This window comes from Nyctibius grandis, chromosome Z, assembly GCF_013368605.1.
Source record: "Nyctibius grandis isolate bNycGra1 chromosome Z, bNycGra1.pri, whole genome shotgun sequence".
NCBI lineage: Eukaryota > Metazoa > Chordata > Aves > Nyctibiiformes > Nyctibiidae > Nyctibius > Nyctibius grandis.
This window is the reverse complement of record NC_090695.1, coordinates 3,030,506-3,047,157: the sequence shown is the minus strand read 5'-3', so window position 1 is coordinate 3,047,157 and position 16,652 is coordinate 3,030,506.

Genomic DNA, 16,652 nt, shown 5'->3' with positions numbered 1-16,652 from the left:
ATTATGATTTTTGATTGAAAGTATTAATAGCTTAATTTTCCATATGAATGTGGACAAATGTTTTACCTCTGCCATGCCCTCTATCTGTGAATGATGGTAAAACATTGTTACATAGACAGTGCTGGTAAAGAGACATTCATACTCTTACATCCATTAATAATTCTCCTGATGCTGAGACGTGCAGATCTTGGGAGGTAAGGGCATTTCCAAGCAAAGGTACCTTCCTTCCCATCTGACCTACAAAAGGCAGTTGCTTTCTTCTGTTTCCCTGGGCAGTCACTCAGGTGGCCTTCCCTAAATATCCTTAGTTTGTATCCAAAATAACTGAAAGGTTTTGTCTGCTGTGTGCGAGATGTGTATTTTGTTGTAAGATCAGCTTGTAAATTAACTCAGGTAACCTTGCTGTAAGTATCATACCTTCCCTTCTTTGTCCCAGTAAGAGCAGCTCCTGGTTGGCATCACTCTCTTTGGGTTTCTCATGAGTGACAGAAGAGTATTTCTAAAAATACCTCTCTTAAAGGACTGTCTTTCTCATATATTGTAGGAAGCCTCTCCCTTTGTTAGTGTGATATCACTGAATTTCTACCTGACTCAGGCAACTCAGAGGGGATAGAGAAATCCTGAACAGATGCTGTCCTTAAGTCTACAGAGAGATCTATATTCAGCTGGTATCGACATCATCTATAGCCTATAAAACCCGTAGGAATTTTCATCCAATTTTTTATAGCATATTTCAAAAGTTTATTTATTTATTTATTTCAAAGTGATTTATAACAAATGATAGCATAATGGTCCTCAATAAAGAGTGGGAAACCATTGCAAAGATGCATAGTGAGCTGCCAAGGTAATCCTATAGGATATCACAAGTCTTCTGTTCTTGCCCTCAGGCCACATGCTTCTCAGCAGCTGAAGGTCTGTCCCAATCTATAGCACAATGTCCCATGCACTACCTGCCTAATACTTCCATACAGCTTTGTCAAATTAAGTTTTGGCACAGTTTACATCAAATTAATCCAGTTACAGAAATTGTTCTTATTTGGCTTTTGATTGTCACTTCAGTTTAGTTCTAATTTAAATAACTTCCTGGCACTCAACGTGATGGCTGTATTCAAATTTCCGTTAATTAAGACATATAATTTTGCAAGTATATTTGCATAAAACGGTATCTCTTTGCTGCATTGTACAGAGACTGTTTAGGCTACCTGCTGTTAAGTCAGGTCTCCAGAAGCAGAGTTCTCTATAGCTATTCACTTTCCTAATGTCCTGGTTTGGCCTAAACCAGGCCGATTTTCCTTTGACACCTATCAAGCAATTCGTGCTCTAAGGCTGGAGTGTGGTCTTAGACATAGGCAGAAAGTGTTGATCTACATCAGAATCCTAGTTAATCTCATCTGATCATCCTGAATATAATCACTGCATCTATAGTACATTCAACTCCAGTTATATGTATGCAGCTGCAAGACTTTTTATAATGCATTGTATGTATAAAATACATTTATTCCCCATACTAAAAGTGTAACACAACTGGGATTCTGCTGAAGATGTGGGTGGCAGTATATCAGGTATGCGAGATAAATGTCAGATTAGCTGACAGTTGCATACAGTTTAGCACATTTAATACGCTAATTTAGATTTAATGTGCATATCAGAGGACTCTATAATATTGGCACAGGAAATTGTTTGTCAGAAGAAAATACACAGATATGCAGCACTGTTCTAACTAACCACTGATCAACGAAGCATAGCAGGTTTGGTTTTAAAAGGCAAGAGTTACTGATGTTTTGATATTTTTTCTGCATCAGAAATTAGTCTTTCCAATTCCGGTTATTTTTTTATTTCTCTCACCAGTGCTGTAGAGTTGTAAAGCAAAGCAATGCTGTAAAACCAAAAGTGCTCCACAGGTCTGCAGATGACATCCTTGCTGGTAGGTTTGTCCAAGCTGTGTCACACTAGCGCACTCTGTTCCACAAATCTGTGACTGGGATCTTTGCCTCATCCTCCCATCAGCAGTTACTGTTGACAGCAAATAAAGTAAGGTTGGTAGTTTCAGCAGTTGCAGTAGAATGAATAAGGGAGAAATAAAATGCTGATTTAAGCTTTAGACACATTACCCATATTCACTCTTGTATGCTCATTTTCTTTGCCATTTTAGTGCCTTCCCCCATTCCCCATCCCACCAAGTTCTCCTGGATATCGTACACAAGCTTTTCCTCCCTCTTTGACCATGCTCAACACAATTTAATGCTGCCCATCCTTACATTGTTTCATGATTCTCACTGCTTGCCTGATCCCCAGCATTGCTATGAAGAGGGAGATAGGACTTGAGAGGAAAAGTAGTCTTCAGGGGTGCCAAAATGACAGCCCTGCCATAGGGACAAAAATGTCTCTGCCTGTTGCAAGTCATGTTCCTCAAGTACATCCTCAAGTATGTTTTTTTGCACATGTGCCCTCACCTTCCCAAAGGCTCTCAGGTCTCCACAGGGGAAATATTAAAAGTCATACTCCACCGTGGGACATTGACCACGATTTCTTATCAGCTTCCTGATTTCAGCTTTCAGTCAAAATTGGGGCCAGTTATTATCCTCTGCTGTAAGTCATGTGAGAGCCCGAAGTCCACGTACTGCAGGTAGTTGTCCTGGTAGGCTGTCATCATATTTTGTGATACATCAGTGAACTTTTCTGTTTTCTTGTGCCCAGAAAAGGAAGATGAACCTTGGGTTTGTCAACAGGTGTTGGCTGTTGTTTTGAGCATAGACATCCTTTTTTTACTGTTTACACAATTCTCCCCTATGAGACTTTGTTCTGTCTTTTAAAAAGTATAGTTCTTTCTTTGAACAAAACTCCTCATGCAAAGTGTCATTAAATGGAAAATTTGAAGTATTGATGTAAAGCCTCAGGGTAGCTCAGGTACCCTAAGATTAGGTTTTAGGCTATAAATTTCATTCTAAACCTCTGTTTTTTGTCTAAAATCTCAAGGTTCTTGAGCAGAAACAGGCAGGTCTGGTTTGCTTTTTCCCTTTCATTAGACTTTTCATTACTTTGGAACAGAGGACAGTTATAGCAAGTGTGCATTAAAGGTGGAAGCATGGAAGTAAGGCATGGAAAGGTGAGGGGGTATCCCAAGATCATGCAGCAGAGCGGTACTAGGCCTCACAGAAAGCCTTTGGACTCAAACACACTCGCCTTTATTAGGCTGTTCTGACTCTAAAATTTCCCCCTTCATCAGGCTCCACAATTGGCACTTCTTACCTAGGGGTTTAGTCAAAATCAACTTCCAGAGTGATCTTGATTTAATGAAGTGAAGAGCTGATAGGAACATTATCAACCCTCTAACTGAATGAAACCTCTCAGTTGAATAACACAGGGCTTTAGGCTGAGTTCTGCAAGTCCAAGAAAACATGGAAAATCTAAAATTTGCCTTTTCCAATGGATTTGTTTCTAAAGAGCCATCATAAACATGTTGACAACTATTTCACATCTTATTCCTAGCTTTGGCAACTTCTTAGCTTTCTTCATTGGAGTTGCTTGGTCAAACCTACTTTTCTTTCCTCTAAGGGAAACTCATATTACTTACCTCTATAAGAGCACAAGTGCACCTGCTGGGAGAGCAGCTTGCCAATAATGCTACACTACTTTGCCCACTTTCCTAGTTAGGGTAAGGTTTCACAGGTTTCTGTTCATTGGTCTAGATCCACAGTAGGTGTAAACTCCATCCATTTCAGTGAAGCTGTGATGGTTTGTTCCAGCTGGAGGTAGGGTTTCACTAAGTTTGATGTACAGATTTTTCCAAATAGGAAAAGAAATGTTGAAAGCGAAATGAGCAAAACACCATTTGCCCTTTTTACATTGGCTGTTCTTGGTTTTGTTTCATTTCACAAACTCTTTCAGACCTAAATGTCATCAGCTGTAGCAAAAATGTCCTCCAAAAACTAAGATGACAAATTGTTAAAACAGAGCTAAGAGCCATCCCTGTAATTGCTGTTACTCTTGGGTTTAACTCAATTTTAACCCTGACTGACTGATACATAAATCAGAATAATACAGATCCAGGAAGGAAAAATGTGAAAGTGACTAAGTTTGTGCACTATCCTTGGTGATGTGTATCTCTGGGAAGTTAGAACACTTGTGCATGGAGACTGCACTGGTCAATACAGCAATCTATGGTATAACTAGGGCACTGTATTCTCAAAACTGAATTGTCATCCCTGGTAGGGTTCCAGGCTATTCTAATCCTCTGAACAGTGATGGGTCACAAATGTCTTTTCTGTTTGGCTTTTTCCTCTCCACGTTGCTCTGTTTTGTCTGTTTAGGCAGAAAGGTAGAGGATTCTCTCTTGCAATGCATGTATGAGATCCTAATATCACTTCAGGGTCTGAGACACAGAACACAATAAGTGATCCCAAATAAATTTAGATAAATCTATTGGGATCCTTCTAATTTGCTCTCCTCCCCCCCTGCCCCACCATGTTGCTATAGTTATTTCATTTGCTGCTCACTGTTTGCTTTGCCTACAGATCACAGAGCAGCTCCACTGATTCCTTTCTTGACTCACTTAATCCCTGGTCTCACTTCTCTGCAGCTTTCTTCTCTCTATTTTAAGTCAGGGAATGGAGGCGAAGTGGGGGAGGGAGAGGAAAATCATGCAGTCTAACTTCTATAATTTTATGTTTTTACTGCTTGGAATGTATGATTCATGCACTTCCACATTTTGTCCTTTTTTTTTTTCCTAGAGAGACTAGCTTTAATGATCATAAACCACTGCAGTTAGGGAGGGAGCAGGGCCTTGCCAACTCTCAGCATTCCCAGCCAAATCTCTCTCTGATTGTTTAGATTTCTTTTCAACTGTATAAAGTTCCTAGGTAGGGTGGAGGGAGGAAAACAGAGGCCCTAGAGTCCAGGTTTCTACAGCAGTCTGGGGAAATTTTTTTTTTTTTTGAATTGAAATTGCCTTTCCCAAAAGTTTGCCCCTGCCATCGTCCATCATTGAACTAGTTTTATGGCACAGGATAGTAAAACAGTTTTCTTCCAAACTTCTAAGACAGTTCCTGTCTGGACCAATTGAGCTTTTCTCCAAATGAACTAAATTCTGTGACAGCTCTTTTTAGGGGCTCTCCAACTTTTTGGCTATTCACAAAAAAATAAGGTGTTGAAAAATTGTTGAGATTTCCCTGAATCTCTCAGTTTAGGATTTAACTTTCTTTACTTATCACAAAGGAAGCTGAAACCTGAATCTTGAAACATGTGAGGTTGTCCTTGTTTACCCACACTATGGAATTAATGAGACCTAATGATGTCCACCGTCATTCTAAACAGCCTGAGCTGACCTGGTACATAAACACAAATACTTAGAGGTGCCGCTTTTCAGAATGGATACTCGTGGTCACCCCTCTCTGCTTGTCCTTTATTCAGAATTGCCCTTATGCCTGGAGCAAATAGTCAATATGAAGCTGCTGGATTCAATAAAGACAGAATGTCTTCTACCTCTCTCTGAGTCTGCAGTTTTCTGAAAATTCTTTCCTTCTAAATATGCCTTAGAAACCCCCGTGAGCACTCCATATTACCTTCACTTCTGCTTTAATGTCCTTCCTCAGAAGGCCAGTAGTCTTTCAAGGGTTCTGGCATTCAAGAAAAAAACAAAAGAGGAAGAAAAGTTCAGGTGCCCTTTCTCTCAGGACTTCTTTTATCCTGCCTCACTCACTTTCCCAAGAGGCATATGCTTTTATTTTTCTCAGGAAATGTAGTCTATCTTCATTTTCTAACTATTGTTCTTCCTATTTTCCTGAAGATGTATTTTGCATTAACACCATCAGAATTTACACTGTGGACTTTTTGTTTAATATTTCCTGTGAACTACTTGTTACAAAAAAGTTTCTGATTCCTCCCTCCCTTCCCAGACAGTCATGCCTATGAATACCCTTTTTCCTTCTTTTGCTGTTCGATTGGCTCCCAGTCTGAAGGGGGATAGACCTGCCGTGTATCTCGATATACGCTGTATGGTGCTTTGACCTAATTCCACTTGGATCTTGCCAGGTGCATTCCCCTGCTTACCACTCTAGCCAATCCTTTTAATTCCTCCAGTGTGCCAGATGTTCCCTGCATTGCGCTCTCCCTGGGTGGATTTTAAGGCAGAGCTCTCCTTCTTCCCAGGCTTGGCCACAGCTGTGAGCTGATAGAGCTGCCTCTCCCCACTGCTGTGAGCTTTAATCGGGTTCTAAAGTTTCATTATCAGAGTGATCCGTTCTGGAAGATATTTCAGGCTTCTCAAGCCCCAGGCAAGTCCTAGCAACCTTTTTTAATATTCGGGTTTTTTTTTCCTTTCCTCCCTTTCCTCATTTTTTTCCCTTCTGTTTGATGATGTTCTGCAGGTGCTTGAGCAAAATACAAGGCTCCAAGGTCTGCGTCTCCCAAGACTGCTGCAGTTTTTAGCTCTCAGCCACAATTCCAGGAGCCATTCTCCTTTTCATGGCCGACAGATGGTCTTTTTCAGGACTCACTGGCACATAGTCAGGGAACTCTGATCATAAGCCTTGTAAGATTTTTAGTGGATGACATCACTTGCCAAACACCAGCTTTCCTTGACAGCTTTTTCTGGTCTTTCCAGCTCCACAGATATTTGGCTGCCAGGTATAACTCCCCATCATTAAAATACAACTTTGGGCTCCCTCATCACAAAAGTGGGTGCATGAGGATGCAAATGGAGAGTATAAAAGAAAATAATTTGAAATTTTCCCTGTGATTTGTGTGCAGATCATACCCCTGAGATCTCCTATAGCTAGTATATGCTATGCTAATGGCTAGCATCATTAATGAATGCATGCTAGCTAATGAAAATGCAGTGATGAGAACTGTAACTGACCCTATCACTGCAATTATTGTCCATAATAATTAGTTTACAGTTACAGGAATACATTAGAAAGTGTGACTGCTACTTCATCTGTCTCACAAGATAGATAGAAGAAAACAGTGACTCCTGCTTTATATAGTATGGCTTCTAACAATTTACTGCCAAAGGACACCAGTAGATGGTTATCATCTCCTGAATGTCATTATTTCACCCCAATGATCCTGTATTAGGACAAAAGTTAAAGTCTCTGTCCTTTCACAGTTCGAATTAGCAGCCTTTTAGTTAAAAAACAGAGGCCGCTTAGCGTAGGCAGTGAAGGGTCATTATTTCAAAGATGTCCTAAATTTAGTCCTTGCTGCTGTAATGACTCATCCAGTCATATCACACTGCAGGAAGTAATGAAAAAGCATGAAAAAGTATCACAATAATGCAAAGTAATGCCCTACTCCTGTAATATCTCTCTGGCTACATGTTTTCCTCAGCTCCCTGGTTTATAGACTCCACCAGCCTGTACTTCCTATGTTCTTATTGATGTTTATTTGCACCAAAGTATTCAGTAATGTCCACTCCAATGTGAGTAGATAGGTAACGAGCAGATGGCCTTAATCTCTCCCCAATGAACCATCATGGTCTACGCACACCACAAGAGACAACAACTCGGTATACAAAACACAAGGGGGATGCACAAGAGGTAGTAAATTGTTCATGTCCCCTCTCTAGGGCTTAGAGCTTAATAAGGGAATTATTGCCAGCTTGTCATGGTAGAACGTGTTCCCAAAATCAGCACTGACTGGAGCCATGACATCCATACCATGCTACAAAGTGCCATGTGGGCCCTGAAAACTCTCCAGCTATGTTCATGCACCATTGTGCACACTCTTGTCTTAGTGTGTGTAAAACAAACTGTCACGGTTTAAAGCTGGGCCGGCTATTAAACCTGCAGCAGATGCTCTCTGTTATCCCTCCCCCTCCCCCCAGAGGGAAAGGGAAAGGGAAAAGGGAGAGAGACTTCTGGGTTGGAAAATTAAAACAGTTTTAATAAACTATAATAATGAAAAAGAGTATAATAATAATAATAATAGAAATAATCAAATATATACAAATATATATACAAAACCAAGATTGAGCTCCCCTGAAGTCAGCCACGTCACCACCGGCACTGCAGGGCAGGCTCCGGGAAGGCCCAGCCTGGGCCTAAGCGATGGTCGAGAGCTGGATTCAGGAACGCACGGATCGGGATCGGGGGCAGCAGGAAAACAGATGGAGTCCTCCTTGGACACCGGCCATAGCAGAAAGAGAGCGAGACCCTCGTGATCCCCCCACTTTATACCGAGAATGACGCGTATGGGATGGAATACCCTCGTTGGTCAATTTTGGGTCACCTGCCCTGTCCGCTACCCCCTGCAGCTGCGACCCCCCTTCAGCTCTTCACTCGTAAGCAGTGAGGAATTCAGCAGTGACCTTGGTTTCTCTCAAGAACAAGTACAGCAAGAGCCTTTCTGCACAACATCCCTACCGGTGCCTCAGTGATAACTACAAACTTCGAGCGTTATCAGTCCTGGAAGCAGACACTGTCTGCAAAAACATGCAGTTAGTTTCAGAAAGTGCAGTTACTTAGAGGAGACTTAGCTGAAAGCAAAAATCACCGAAAGGAAAATCAGCCTGGTTTAGGCCAAACCAGGACACAAACCCATGGCCAGACTTGCTAGTTTGGTCAAAATTGTCTTGGGGATCTCTGAAAAAGGCTCTGTCTTGTTGGAGAATAAAGAGCCAGTCTGTATCACCTAGTTTGCAGCAGCTGGCCTATTTCTTCCAGATTGTGCCAGTAGACTAATTACTGTTGGTCAAAAACATGGAATTAATTCTATAAAATGACTTTTTTTTTCCCCTTACTGGAATCAAAATCTTGAAAGTGTTACAATTTTCCAAATGACTGCATTAGGACTGACAAGGAGAAGGAAACCATCAGGACATAGTTGCCTCATCCTGTAATAAGGTCAATCCAGAACCTGCTGGTACCATGCAAGAGTCAATGGGTGAGAAGTTGAGGCCCCAACTCTTACATGCTTTGGCTGGGAAATATTCTCCATCAAATACTAGTTATCTAACTCCGTTTTCTGACTCAGTAACCAAAGCTGCCTATGTAGGCAGTGACTATTACAGAATCACAGAATCACAGAATCACAGAACATTAGGGATTGGAAGGGACCTCGAAAGATCATCTAGTCCAATCCCCCTGTCAGAGCAGGATTGCCTAGACCATATCACACAGGAACGCAAGACAGGCGGGTTTTGAATGTCTCCAGAGAAGGAGACTCCACAACCTCTCTGGGCAGCCTCTTCCAGTGTTCGGTTACCTTCACCGTAAAGAAGTTTTTCCTCATATTTATGTGGAACCTCCTGTGTTCCAGCTTGCACCCATTGCCCCTTGTCCTGTCAAGGGATGTCACTGAGAAGAGCCTGGCTCCATCCTCTTGACACTTGCCCTTTCCATATTTATAAACATTAATGAGGTCACCCCTCAGTCTCCTCTTCTCCAAGCTAAAGAGACCCAGCTCCCTCAGCCTCTCCTCAGAAGGGAGATGTTCCACTCCCTTAATCATCTTCGTGGCTCTGCGCTGGACTCTCTCTAGCAGTTCCCTGTCCTTCTTGAACTGAGGGACCCAGAACTGGACACAGTATTCCAGATGCGGCCTCACCAGGGCAGAGTAGAGGGGGAGGAGAACCTCTCTTGACCTGCTAACCACACCCCTTCTAATCCACCCCAGGATGCCATTGGCCTTCTTGGCCACAAGGGCACACTGCTGGCTCATGGTCATCCTGTTGTCCACTAGGACCCCCAAGTCCCTTTCCCCTACGCTGGTCTCCAACAGCTCTGTCCCCAACTTGTACTGGTACATGGGGTTGTTCTTGCCCAGATGCAGAAACCCGTTTAGGCAGCTCCATTCCTGCTCAGTAAAACACAACAATGTTCACCAATTTTCTTTTAGTAGCAATCTGTGAAGGAAGAACAATGGTTTAGAAGATGTTCTTCAGAACAATTACAATTGTAATTGTAACAAGTACAAGAGCAGTTGTTCTTGAGAATTAAAAATTGAGTGCAATTTTCTTATTAAAAAAAAAAAAAAGTAAAAATTCTACATTTTGCTGCTTTAGACAACTTTAACCACATTCGAGAAAAGACTATTCACTGTCAAAGCTCTAGTATATTCCAGTGCAACTACCTAAAAATAACATCCCCTTCCTGGAAGGGGAACGTGAGCCCTGAGCATCTGTGACCAGTTCTCACCTAAATATTGCTGGAGACTCATTAAGATACGAATTCTGGAACAAAAGGGAAATTAGAGCAGCAAATTTGGTCTTAACAATTCTGACATGCTGTCTCCTGCTGTGCTGTCACCACCCAGCAAATTCGTTACAATGTTCCTTGTTATACTTCAGGTTAAAGTCGTGGGTGCATGGCTGACAAGCTTCAAATGAGATGTCCTTGGTTGAATAGGTTTGTTTCCTGAGCAAGACAGATTGGGGTTAATCAAAATTATTTGTTTCTGACAAATTCATAAAATCATAGGATATTTTAGGTTGGAAACAACCTCAGGAGACCTCTAGTCCAACCTTTTGCTCAAAGTAGAGTTAACATTTAATTCAGCCAAGTTCCTCAGGGTTTTGTCCAGTTTGGTCTTCAAAACCTCCAAGGGCAATGATTGTACAAACTCTCTGCAGAGCTTCTTCCAATGTTTCACTGTCCTTCTGCTGAGAAACCTTTTATTTTTATCAAGTCAGAACCTTCCTTGTTTTAGTTTATGGTCATTGCCTGATAGTCATGCCCCATGTATCTCCATAAAGAGCCTGACTCCATCTTGATAATTCTTCTACAGTTTTGGAATGAGTAGTTCAGTGTGCAAAGTGGTAAACTTCCGTATAAAGCATTTAATAGTTTCAAAATAAAACATTTTGATACTTTTGTTTCAAAATGGCATATTATCACTAAAGAAATTAAAAGGAAAAGGAAATTGTGCCGTTTAGGTGATGTGAAACATTTAATTTAGAGCAAAAGAGAGTGTTTTATCTGGCTGTTTTTCTATTGACTGGTAAATTGAAAAAGTATATATTCACAAAACTCTAGGTGAGCTCTATGTTTCTGGTGATTTAGGAACTGCTGGTGGAAAATTGGTAGAAGTTATTTTCTGTTAGCTAAACAGAATAATACAACCTTCAATCTACAACCATGAGGAGGTGTAATTTGGAAAACACAACATGTGATAGAAATGGATTATGGTGCTATTCCATTCAAATGTATGACTTCACTGTTTCTGAAAGCCTTGTCCTTTTAATGCAGATCTAATAACGTCGGGCACCACAAGGAACTAGATTCTTTTCAAATTGAAGAATGCACAAAGTTTCCATAACTGAACCTCTTAATTGCTGAACAAGGAGCAAAGCTGTTTCCTGCTTTGGATTGGGAAGTGTTTTCATTTTATGTGTGTAGTGACAGAATGTATAGACTTCATGTCTGGGTATACGGATGGAAAGTAAATTCTAATGTACTTTGAAGTTTATTATAATGGCACTGCAGAGGTCCTTCCTTCTCTAGTACTGCAAAACTATGCTTCCATTTATCCTTCCAGGATAAAGGGATATTAATTTTTCCTTTAAATATCTGTTTGGATTATAAAACGATCCATAGATGATTTCTTTTTCAGAGCTGGAATTCTCCACTTGATAGAAATGACTTTGTGGCCAGTCCCTTAGTGTAGTAATGGTACAGGGAATACAGTAGCAATTGACTATGGAAAATAACGAAGCAAATGACATCATCTGGATTTCCAAGAAGTTCTTGGAAGGAGGACAGGACAAACGTTTGACCCACTTTTATTGTTTTGCTCAGGGTTAATACTGGAGGGATCAACAATAAACAAAGTGGAAGAAGTGAAGTGCCTAAATTGATCAAACTCAGAACAGCAGTAGCTGCTGAACAAAACAAAACAATCTTCAGTCTGGATGTACTCACATGGAGAAGATGTGGAAGGAAAAAACATTAGTTTCCAAAAGGGTGTGATGCTGTGGGCAGGCAGATGTTTGGGTTGAAGGCAAAAGACATATATTTTTGATTCAGAACAGTGTTCCGGGTGATGTCTTTTGCCTAGTTCCTACCACGACTGTTGGAGGCTGATGATGATTTATCTGATTCAAAAACAAGGCCTTGGATGCACCAAGGAAAGATCACTTTGGAGATACTCTGAGAGTACTCTGCTTATTACACTTTCCCTATCATTTGCTACCACCCAGTGTTAGAGTAAGGAGACCAATAACAAGAGACCTTTGACTTGACTCAGTTTGGACATTATGATTTTGCTTTCTCTTTATTCCCTCTTGTCTCAAATGTGCAACAAAATTCTGTGTGCAGTGCAGTTTGTAGTGTGTGTCTCTCCTCTGTTGATCTGCAGACTGGAAGAAGGAATGTGTTTGATAATTTACATTAGTAGGGCACAATCCTGGGCTGTGAAATCAGTAGAAGAAAGTTGACTTCCATGCAATGTGCAAGCTCTGAAGCTTTAGGTGTGTGTTATTTGGGTACCACAGAAAATAGAGTGTTTTCCAACCACAGAAAGTGACCAATACATTGCCTCCTCAGTCCCCACCCAGCTGGCAAGACTGTTGTCCTGGCCAGGTTTGTGTTTCCACTGACACTGCTCCAGAAGTTGTGAGACTGACAGCACACCAGTGCCATCTGCACAGCTGCTCTGCAGGACCAGTGCTTCCTTCGGCCTGCTGCGTGCAGCAGTCTGAAACGATTAAGAAACTCCAGATAAGGAAGCATTTTGATGGCTGCTGTGAAGTGCAAGGGGACACTAGCATTTTTGCCCATGTTTGGGTAAAAGGGGAAAATTCAGCTCAAATGCGTTTGACTCTTGCAAGACTTTCTATGACTCAGCTCAGTGAGGCAGATTTTCTGCCACCTTCAGTCAACTCTCTAACTCCTCTCTAGACTTTGAGAGTATTCAGAAGCTGGTTTACCACAGGGTGAAGAGATTTGTAGTGCCCTTTTATTCTCCTATCACCGTTTTGTGTGGCATGTACCCTGGGTGCCACAAAACCCACTTTCCTTGTGGAAAGCAAACCCATTATCACATCAGCTTCCAACCCAGGAAATACTCACATCCTCCCTCTATAAAAAAGGATTTTGGTTCCAGATAAATAAACAAAAAAAAACAACCAAACACCAGTCCCTCACTAGATCTGAGTTGCTCACTTTGAGCAGTCTTTACTGAATGGCAGAGAGGCCATGGCACTGACACTCAGGTAGTGTCAGTCTTGGTCAGGTGAAGATAATATATCCATCAGACACTGATGTGAACAGTAGAATATGCAGAGGCAGGTGGAGGAAGGATGTGTGAGTGTCAGGAGCACTGCTGGGGTAACTTGGCAGACATAGCCTTGGTTTCTGGATTTTTCCTGAGACTCCTCTCCATGGCTACCTCATGAAGAGAGGTATTCACTTCCTAGACTTTGCCACTTCACTTGTGGTTATTTAATCAGTTAGGCTTTCCTTGCATGCAATGAAGAGGCAAGAAGATCTAGAGGATAATCTACCTTATCAAGAAATAAATGTGGTGGATCAGCTCAGGGAGATCTCCTCACTCCATTGATTACAGAGAATTCTTCAGTGATTGTTCAGACTGGTCAACTCACTTTCAGGTGGCTGAAATTAAGACTGACAGCTACTCCTACCCTCCCTCCTCTGGTTTCCCAGATACTCAGAAGGTGAGAATAGCATAGAGGAGAAATAAGAGAATAAATATTAAAAAAATTAAGATAGATATGTAGGTAAAGGCTTATTAGTGTGGAAAAGACCTACCTTCCCTCACCAGTGTCAGTCTATGGAGCAGGATACAACACAAGCACTGTTATTCACACTTGCTTTTTAGGGTAAGTGCACTTCTTACTCTCTCTTGTTTAAACATTACAGCCACAAAACGAGCTAATAAATTTCTGGCTGACAAGCCTGACAGAGCAATAAGTAAAAACAGGAAAGCATCTATTACATATTACCCTGAATTTATCAGCTCTCCCTTCAAAAGGGGAAACAACACAAGGCAAATTGTGGGAAGTTTTTTTATCTGCTAGAAAAATATGCCCTGTGCCCTAGTCAAAAAACAAGCTGTTGTGAAGTAACCACATTATTTAAAGATACAAGTCAAACAGGAAGAGGAAAACCAAACAAGTATGGCTTGAAAATTTCCCACAAGTGAGTTCTGACAGTCAGAGCACAGTGATGGACTTGCTGACAGAGCCTGGGCTGCAGGGAAACCATGGCCTGTTCCAGGGCCTGAGGGCTGAGAAAGGGAATGAAGAGGACTCTCTTCTCTTTTGAATATTTGTCTCTGGCTATATGTTTCTGGTGTTTGCTTTATTGCTGTTTTTAAAGCCAAATCAATATGTCAACAACTGAGATTTCACCTCAGCCTCCAACACAAGGTCAATTCTAAACATTGAGGTGTCTCTGAGATACCACCAGTTACCTGTGCAAGAAACCACAGGCAGGACTCCTTGGTGTGGGCATGCACATTTAAACTGTGCCCCTTTGAAACACTTCAGTCCTTGCTTAACTTTAAGCAGACAGGAACTTAAAACTGAACACCATGTAGACTAATGTTTTGATCGCTGTGAACCTGAAAGCTCATCTCCCTAAGGAGAAGGACTTGGGGGTGATGGTTGATGAGGACCTCACCATGAGCCAGCAACGTGCGCTTGCAGCACAGAAAGCCAGCCATGTCCTGGGCTGCATCCCCAGCAGTGTGGCCAGCAGGGCGAGGGAGGGGATTCTGCCCCTCTGCTCCGCTCTCGTGAGACCCCCCCTGCAGTGCTGCGTCCAGCTCTGGGGCCCCCAACAGAAGAAGGACACGGAGCTGTTGGAGCGAGTCCAGAGGAGGCCATGAAGATGCTCAGAGGGCTGAAGCACCTCTCCTCTGGAGACAGGCTGAGAGAGCTGGGGCTGTTCAGCCTGGAGAAGAGAAGGCTCTGGGTAAACCTTCTAGCACCTTCCAGTACCTGAAGGGGCTGCAGGAAAGCGGGAGAGGGACTTTTTACAAGGGCATGGAGTGATAGGACGAGGGGGAATGGTTTTAAACTGAAAGAGGGGAGATTTAGATTAGATATTAGGAAGAAATTCTTTGCTGTGAGGGTGGTGAGACAATGGCCCAGGTTGCCCAGAGAAGCTGTGGCTGCCCCCTCCCTGGCAGTGTTCAAGGCCAGGTTGGCTGGGGCTTTGAGCAACCTGGTCTAGTGGAAGGTGTCCCTGCCTGTGGCAGGGGGTTGGAACTAGATGATCTTTAAGGTCTATTCCAACCAAACCATTCTGTGATTCTGTGAAATGGGCTATGTGGAAAACCTGTTGGCTGGAGCTATCTGGCCACATAACATGAACCACGCCCTCTGAGAAATTTAGTGATGGAAAAGATGCCTATGTAGCTAATATGCTATTGGAATGGCACCACTTTTCACTCCGTATTCTGTTTCAGGGTGACTACAGAGCTCATATTTGAAGTCGCACTCCTTATTGCGATGCCTAGGGTTATTTTTTTCCCTTTCAAAAAACAATCCTCAGAAAATAAACATTTATAAGCATCAAGCTGACAAGCACTAGCACTCTGGATATTTGTTTGCCTTCTCCTTCACAAAGACACCACTTTGCAATTTCCAAAGATTTACAAATGATTCCTGATAAAACATCCCTATCGAAAAGACTGAGATGTTAAAAGTGTTTTCTACAGCAGCATAGTTGCTACTTCACTTGCTGTGTTTTCTTATATGCACAAGTCTTTTCAAATGATATATTCCAGCATATTTTATTTAATGGGAATTAAAATAACAGCTTATGAAATTTATAGGCTTTCAGGTCAGAAAGGGCTATTACAGTCATCAAGATTAACTTGTGGCGTAAACTTATCTAACTACATAACATCACCCAGAGATTCCTGGAATAGACGAGATAAATTCTTCCCACCTGTGAAAAGGAAAAAAAAAAAATAAATCAGTAACTTGTCAGTATGGCATACCTTATATAAAAGCACCGGTATTGATTTTAGAGAATAAAATGATATGGCATGAATTAATTCTTGGCAAATCCCACTATTTCTATAATTCAGACTAAACTCTGTTCCAAACTAAATGTCAGATTTCAGTCCAAATTCCATTTTGTATTCCCATTTCACTTCCAATTTGATATTGTCATAATTTCAGTATCCAGTTTACTGTGACTTTGCTTGTCTGCTGGACTATCATAACATTTATGGATTAATAAAAAAAACCTTTTAAAATTACTGTGCAAGGAGCACATTCCCTCACAGTACTAGTCCCAGCTCTGTAATACAATGAATCTAAACCAAAGATGAAAACAGGTATTTGGCCAGAGAATCAAGGCCTATATATTAAAATCACAGCATATAATATGAGTGTTAGATTATATTTTGAAAAAGTCACTGGAAATTTGAGTTTATTTTAGAACTGATTTTGCCAAGAAATTATTTTATAAGTGTATTCATTTCTAGGGAGCCTTCCTGTGCTTTGCTTCTAAATAGAAGTCAAGCCATGCATCACAGAGCAAAAGATCATCAACCTCCTGACATAAATTACTTCGCTGACAATTCGCTTAGTGTATGTTTTCATATTTGTCTGACTGCTCTAACAAGATGTATTGGAATGTAGAATCAAACTAATACACAGGGAGGCTTTGTCATTAAAGAAATACAAGCTGATTTCTTTTATTATGACCGGCAAGAGAACTGCATTTGCAGTACAAAGAGCT